The 7424-nt window shown below is 50.7% G+C and overlaps 1 protein-coding gene across 5 annotated transcripts in view; it reads right to left on the bottom strand.

Annotated features, from left to right (window-relative positions):
- Window positions 1-7424, bottom strand: part of Psd4 (pleckstrin and Sec7 domain containing 4) — a 40927-nt gene that overhangs the window by 21386 nt on the left and 12117 nt on the right. For 3 of the 5 annotated variants that reach the window (XR_001237032.1, XM_005400583.1, XM_013522824.1), the window contains exon 1: window positions 5315-5412. The exons of the other annotated variants lie outside the window; for them this stretch is intronic. The gene's annotated coding sequence lies outside the window, so the exon portion shown is untranslated. Of the gene's footprint in view, window positions 1-5314; window positions 5413-7424 lie in introns of those variants that run through there. 5 annotated transcript variants of the gene reach the window in all.

Genomic DNA, 7424 nt, shown 5'->3' on the forward strand with positions numbered 1-7424 from the left:
GCTCCAAAGTAGGATGGCATGGAAGAGAGGAATAGCAGAGAAAGAGCTGCTCACTTCATGGTGGCTAGGAAGCACAGTGTGAAAACTTTCACCTTCCAAAAAACCCTGCCTCTGAGTGCATGAGCCTCGTAGGGGATATCTAGATATAAACCATAATATTCTGCCTCTGGCCTCTAAAAAGCTCATGACTATCTCTTTATGAAAAATGCATTTGGTTCATCTGTAACAGTTGCCAAAGTCTTAAAGATCCAGTATTTCTGAAAAGTCCAACTGCAAAGTCTCCTCTGAGACTCAAAAGTAAGTTCTTATCTATGAACTCCTGTGAAAATAAAAAAGAAAACCAAAAACTTCCACTGCCACAGGACAAACATTCCCACTCCAAAAGGGAGGAACAGGGGGATAGAAAGAAATGGAATCAAAGAAAGACCAAAATCTAGCAAAGTAAAATTAAATCCTGCAGCTCTGGGTCCAGCAACAAAGATGTGAGCTCCAAACAGCTTGGATGGCCCCATCTCTATGGCATTGCTTGAGGTTGTAGCCCTCACAGTTTCTCTCTTAGGGTAGCTTTGCTCCATTCTTGAGGCTTTCCTCAGATGTTTCATGTTCTTCCAACTTTCTGAGGTCTCTGCTGCACTTTTGGCTTCACTCTCATAGCTTCATACACTGCCCTCTCAAGGCAAACTATCTGGCCTCCCACGTCTTCTTTCAAAAGCTGGGTAGAAGTCTCCCTGACCCAACAATGCTTCCATTTCACATGCCTGTAAAACCAGCATTACCTGGATGATGTCAAAGTCTGGCACTAGCTCCAGCAATAGTGAGGCCCTTTTGCATCACAGACACAGAGGCCCTGAGTACCTGGATGGCTGAGCAATGTGAACTGAATTCCAGCAAACCAACTGCATAGGTGGCTTTTCTTAAGCAAGGTGCCCTGAGGTTCTCTTCTCAAAACAAAGTCTTTTACTTTTGCAGGACAAAAGGTGAGGGGTCCTGCTATTTCCACACATGCCCTCAAGGCATCCTTCTTATTGTCCTCACTCAAAGTATTTAGCTGCTTTTTAATCTTTTCAGCAACCTAGCTCTCCTCCACAAAAACTGTATAGTCCCCAACTTTACCAGAGTAAAGTGTTTTGCCAAACTTAAAACTTTTAAAATCATTTAGCTGTTTGGTTTACTCTTGATTTTCAGTATAAACCTGATTAAAAGCTGCCAGAAGTAACCATGCTACAGCCTGAAGACTTAAGCTATCTTGAATTTCCTGCACCAGATTAATTAGTCTACCACTTTAATTTCAGTCTGCCACAAAAATCTCAAGACATGAGTAAACTGTAGACAAAGTTTCTGCCAGAGCATAACCCACATAGTCTTGATTTCTACTGCCAATGGAGTCCTTGTTCCCTGCTGAAACCTCCTGAATCTGATCTTTAGCATCTGCCTTTTAATCAGCATTCTAGTCTTCTGAATTCCAACCACAACCTCCTGTCAAGCTTGGCTTACAGCATTCTAGAGCTGCTTCTTCAGCCAGAATCTCCAAACCTTTCCAAATTCCTCCTGCAAATCATTTCTAAAGGCTTCTGAACCACACAGTCAGGTAGTGACACAGAAATGACCCTAATTTTGTGGTACCAAAATTTGTCTTAGTTACTTTCCTTATAGCTAGCACAAAACACTTGACATCCACAATTTTAAAAAGGAAAGGCTTATTTTGGCTCACATTTACAGTTTGTGGTCAGCTTACTCCAAGGCAAGACACCATGGTGAAGAGGTATAGGAGAGGAAAAATTGCTCACCTCATCAGCAGGATAGCAGAGAATGAAGGGAGAAGCCAGGAAGAGAGATACACTCCTCCAGGTTACATCTCCTGCGACCCACCTCTAGACTCCCCCTCCTAACAGCAAGTCAGTTATACTGATTCCATAACCCAATCACCTTCCATAAATCCCTGCCTCTGAGCATATGAGGCGTTGGGGGGGATCTAGATACAGCCATAGCAGTCCTTGATGTTGCTGTTATAATCACTCTCACCCACAAAGTTCTAGACTGATATATCGTTGTCCTTTAGCTCAAGTGGATCAGAAAGTTAAAGGCAGTATTGACTTCAGAACTTCAGGCTCACTATAGATACTTGGGGTTTCACAGTCTGGTGGCAGGTGTTTACCAAACTCTGCATTGTGCTCTCATCCACCCTCATAGCCCTAAGCTCATCTCTCTTGCCAGTCACTCCACAAAGAAGACAGCTGGTAGCATCCCCTTCTTAAGAAGAAGGAAGCCAAGACCCACAGAGGTCCAGATATTCAGAGTCCCTCCCACTACACATCCTTGCTACAGCCCCAGCACTTCAAGGCTCAAGTGGCTCAGTCAGGAAGCAAACCAGCTACGAAGCATATAACCAACTCCGTGGTTCTCTTGAGCATCTCTCTTCCTACCCACCAATCAACTGCCCTAGACTTCATGAAGTCCATCTGTCTGTCCGTCCTTCCTTCCCTCCTTTCTTTCTTCCTTCCTTTCTTCCTTCCTTTTTTTTACTTCCTCCTCCCTAAATGGACAGGTGGGGTGAGTTAAGGGTGTGCTCACTTCTTGTGGCCATCAAGATCACCCTACCAGTCACTGGGGGAGGTTAGAGACCAGCTTTTGTTCCTGGAGAGATTGTGGCACAGGTGGGCAGGAATGGGAGAGCAGAGCTCATGTCATATGCACACACCCAGAATTTTCTAGTTATTTTTTTCCCTTACACCAAGTATTTGGTAAAATCGCTTTGGAAATCTCCTGTTTCAGGTACAGAGCAAAAGCAGTAGAAGGGGGATTTAGCATTAAAAGAATCTGCTGCAAGATGGGGTATGGTGGGGTATGCCTATAATCCCCATACTTTGGGAGGCTAAGGAAGGAGGATACAAGTTTGAGCCAGACCCGGGCAACTTAGTGAGATGCTGTGGTAAAATTAACAACAAAAAAAAAATTTAAAGGGCTGGGGATATAGCTATGGTAGAAAGCTCTGGGTTCAATCCCCAGTACTGACAACAATCAATCAATGAATCAATATCTGCCACATAAAACAAGTTCGGATACCTCTAAAATACAGCAGCCCTTCATTTTCTTGAGTGCTGTGATATTCAGGAAGGTTAAGGATTATATTCTGGGAGCCGGGGAAGGGCTCTGCAAAATCTGGTAAAATGACTTGATGCTCCAGGGATACAGAGGGGAGGAAACAGCAAGGGGGCTCAGTAAGAGAGACCATTGAGGACACACCCCCATCTCCCTATCTCCCGGGCTGGGCTAACATTTCAGGGGATTGTCATCATGGGAGGGGGGCTTCGCATGGAGAATACTGCAGGGGCTAAACTGGGCATCCAGCTGGTGGTTCACAGAGAATAACAGGGGCAGGGACCAGGAGGGCAGAGTCCCTCCCACTGAACACCCTCCCTGCAGCCCCACCCAGCTCTTCAAGGCAGTTTCATGCTGATCTTAGTGGGCCTTGTGATCTGGCACAAACTTCCCTGAGTAGGAGAGGAGACAGCCCAAGGTGCCCTGCACTGACCCTGTCCCTCACCCAGTTCAAGGTCACAATGGATAATGCAGGCATGGAGGCTCACAGACTAGACTCACATGCTGACTACGACTGACTGGCCTGTGACGTGATGGAGAGGAACGTGTCACCTGGTCCTTGTCTGCACAATAAGGAAATAAGGTAGAGTTAAGCTATTCAATGGGTTTGCCTGGAAATGGGAATGAGTGTTCAGAGTGGACGATGGGCCTGGCCCGTGGAGAGAACATAAGAAGTATCACATATTGCTCAGTTTAACTCTGCTGCTTTTGCCTTCCATTCAAAATAAACAAAAACCACAACTCTTCTTGTCAGGCTCCCCCAGCTCTCTGCCTCCTGGAGGAGTCACGCTTGTGCCTTCCAACTGGAGCACGTCCATCTCTCTGCCTCTCTCCCCTTCAAGCCACAGGCTCAGCAAGCCATAGTTCCTCCCTTCTACCCTGGAAATAGTTTCTTTCCTATGGAAAAAGCATGAAGGCTTCTGCCTGTTCATGGGCTTAGGAGAGGTGAGCTGTCCTGTCCCTGCACACCGAGGTAGCTGCCCATGAGACATGTCTCTGGGGAAGGGAGCTCAGGCGAACCCCCTGGTCTGGAGATACAAGACAGCCACCCCTACCCAAGCCTGGGCCCAAGCTCCTCTGTGAGAAAACTGGCAGGCGAGGCCCACATCCTGCCACGGAAGGAGGCTTCATGGCTTCATGCAAATATGCAGAGAGGTAACTGGGGCGGGGGGGGGGGGGGGGGTGTCCCCGCTGCGGTAGAAACAGCTGGGCTCAGGAAGGAGCATGTAGAGAGCAGGCAGGAGGATAGGGGTGGGGTATGCATGCACCAAAGATCCCCACGAGAGCAGACGCCTGGGAAAGTCAGGGACCCCTAGGAAGTTCAAGTCTGGCTGGGCCTCCCTTGCCCCAACTTTGGATCTCTCTTCTTCCCCCGACAAACAGCTCAGTAGCTAGGTTCTAACCCTTATGCTAGGTGCTTCCTTATCCACAGAAGGAGGGGGTATGTCATCCCTAAGGTCCCAGGGGCTGTGGCAGGCCAGGCCAAGGCTCATCATACTATGGGGAATTTACTATCAGCCAATGACAGGTCATCCTTCCCAGGCTTTCAGCAGAGGAACGAATCCAACAGTGGGATTTCATATCCTAGAATCACAGGCAGTGCCTGGGGCCTTCTCTTCCCAAGACTGCCTTACCTCAGGGCAATAACTATAACTAGTGGGCCACAGAGTTTCTCAAACAGGGTCACGTTTGAGAATGACATGGTTCCTCTTGTACAGCAGGACAATAGGCCTAAGCCAGAGCTAAACAGACAGAGAAGACCCCCCACCTCCAGCCCAAGCTGAAGCTGGGCGCCAAGTCTGACCTCCAATCCTGCAGTGACTGACCACAGCCTGCGCGGCCCCAGCCCAAGCCCCCGCCACACACAGCCTCCATCCAGGCCCTAGGATCAAGGCTTGCTTGGAGCCTCAGCCTCAGCAGTCACTGGGACTTTGGGAGGGCTTCCTCCAGCCCCAACCCTTCACTCCTGTAGACCTCCAGGGGCCCTGGGGGAAGGAGGAGGAGACAGCAGGCCTGCAAAGGGCTAGAAGGGGAGGGGCGGGCTAAGGGGAGGAGGGGATGGAGCGAAGTAAAGGGAAGGTGGGGATCTAGTGAGGTCGGTTCAGGCCAGGTGAACACAGCACAACCAAAGCCCTCATCTCCTTCCCGCCCACCACGTGGCTCTTAACGTTCCCTGCTCCCCCCAGCCCCACCTAGGTAAACCCACTAGGCTCACCTCCAAAGGGCCCAGAAGCGGCGGGTTGTCCCGGGCTCCCCAGCCCAGCCCCAGGAGCACTTCCTACTGCACAGTCTAGTCTGTCTGCCCCGAGAATGTGGTGGCTGGTGCTTCCGACTTCCGCTCCCCTCACCGCCACAGTGACACACACCCGCCCTGCGCCCCAGCACTCCGCAGGGAGCACTCGGCTGCTCAGTGCCTCACACTTCCTGCCCTCAAGACAAGAGCCTCTGCTCCGAGCTCAGGCACCTCACCTCCGGCCCTTTCTCATGGTCGGCTCCCTGGAGGGCCCTGCCTTGCAGCACCGGCTCAGAAGAACCAGCCACAGAGTGCACTGGTCTCTCTTGAAATGTAAGAGCTTGGAAGAGAGAAAGGAGAAGGCGCCGGCCAGAACAGGCTTGCGCCTTCTTCCTGCCTTCCTCCCCAGGTTCGGACTCCCCAGTCACCTGCTGGGTACCTTTTCCTCTCCTGTTTTAAACTTATGACATTTCGATTTTTCTATGTCTCATGTCGCCAAAAATCACCAGGCCTGATACAAGCTCCCGGTAGTTACAAAGTGTTCCCAGTCAGTCCTCACACAAACTTCATTCAGCTTCACGGTACCCATTCCACGGAGCCGGATCTGGGGACAGGCTCAAGGAGGCCAAACCACTGCCAGGCCTTGCACAACAGCAAGTTGTAAGAGGGAAACCCAGAATTCAAACTGAGTCTGAGCATATGAACCGCAAGCCATCCCTTCCCCACGGCTAAACTCCCAACGCATCCTCAGGACCCAGGCTGCAGGCATCGGCAGGAGGAGAATGAGCCTGTTAGGGGGCCACACACACAGCCCACCATTCTCCCTTCCCTTTACACACTCGGCTTATTTTCCATCCTCAATTACCTCCAACTTCATGCTGAGGGTCCAAAGCCCACTGCCCCACCCTGAGCCCCAGCCCTCAGAACCCCCCAACTGCCCAGATGGCCCCCGCACTGGTGTGTCCAGGCCACCATAGCAGAGATGCCTTGGCTCCGCCTCCAGCTCTGGCCTCCCCTAGAGCACCCTTCTACTGCATGAGAGAGTCCATGGGACACACTGCCTAGTGTCCATGTACCCTATTCTCCACCACCCCCTGGGTGCCCAGGTTCCTGCAGTTCTCTGCTTCTGGGCCCTATGGTACCCCTGTCTTCCTTTCGGGCCACATCTCGCTGCTCTGCGTAGCCCTAGACTGCAGTAAGGGGAAGCCAGAGTGCTGATGCCAGACAGGAGTGAGCTTGGGCAGATCGCCACCCTCAGGAGGCAGGATGGGGAAGAGGAAGGGAGGTGGGGCCTCAACACGGGCCAAAAGCTGGTTTGGGCTCAGAGAAGGATGGGAATTTTGATTTGGGCCTGGACCTCAGGCTGCCACTAAAGAGAGGTAGGAGAACTAAGGTGGACGCACAGGCCACGCTTCATGTGGCAGCTTGTCAGCTTTATTAGAACCTTTCCATACTGGACCTATCAGATGGAGCCCTCCAGCGGTCACCTTCAGGGGCTGGCAAGTCAGGGCCAGGCTGATCTCTCAAGCCCCTCAAACTCAACAGAACAAAAACCTGGTTCTCTCCACCAAGCTGCAGTTCCTCCTACACTTGGGACTTCACAACTCATCACCCAGCTGCACACACCAGAAACCTAATGTCACTGAGACCTACATGCACATCCTCTTCTCAGCCCCCAGATTCCCCAGCGCTTCTGGACTGTGGCTTTGGCTCAAGCTGGCACCGGCTCAGTGTGGTCCCTATGCTACAAGCTGCTCATGTCATGGGTCAGGAACAAAACACAGGACCTCTGGGCTTCCAATCTAGTAACAGAGAAAACAAACAAAAAGTTTGACAGAAAGTAAATAAACTAACAGGAAAATTAATCGACACCTGCTTATGAACCATGATGAATGCTGGGGAGGGGAGGAGTGAAGTGAGAGAGAAGAGAGAAGTGAGAGAGAAGAGAGAGAGAGAGAGAGAGAGAGAGAGAGAGAGAGAGAGAGAGAGAGAGAGCGAGCAGTTCAGGGACTATTTATGTATTTAAGATCATCTGTCTGCTGCACAGAGGACAAGGGCTGGGTAAAAGCAAGGAGACTAGCAGGACCTCGAT

Source organism: Chinchilla lanigera, unplaced genomic scaffold (assembly GCF_000276665.1).
Source record: "Chinchilla lanigera isolate Chin_1 unplaced genomic scaffold, ChiLan1.0 scaffold00069, whole genome shotgun sequence".
Classification (NCBI taxonomy): domain Eukaryota; kingdom Metazoa; phylum Chordata; class Mammalia; order Rodentia; family Chinchillidae; genus Chinchilla; species Chinchilla lanigera.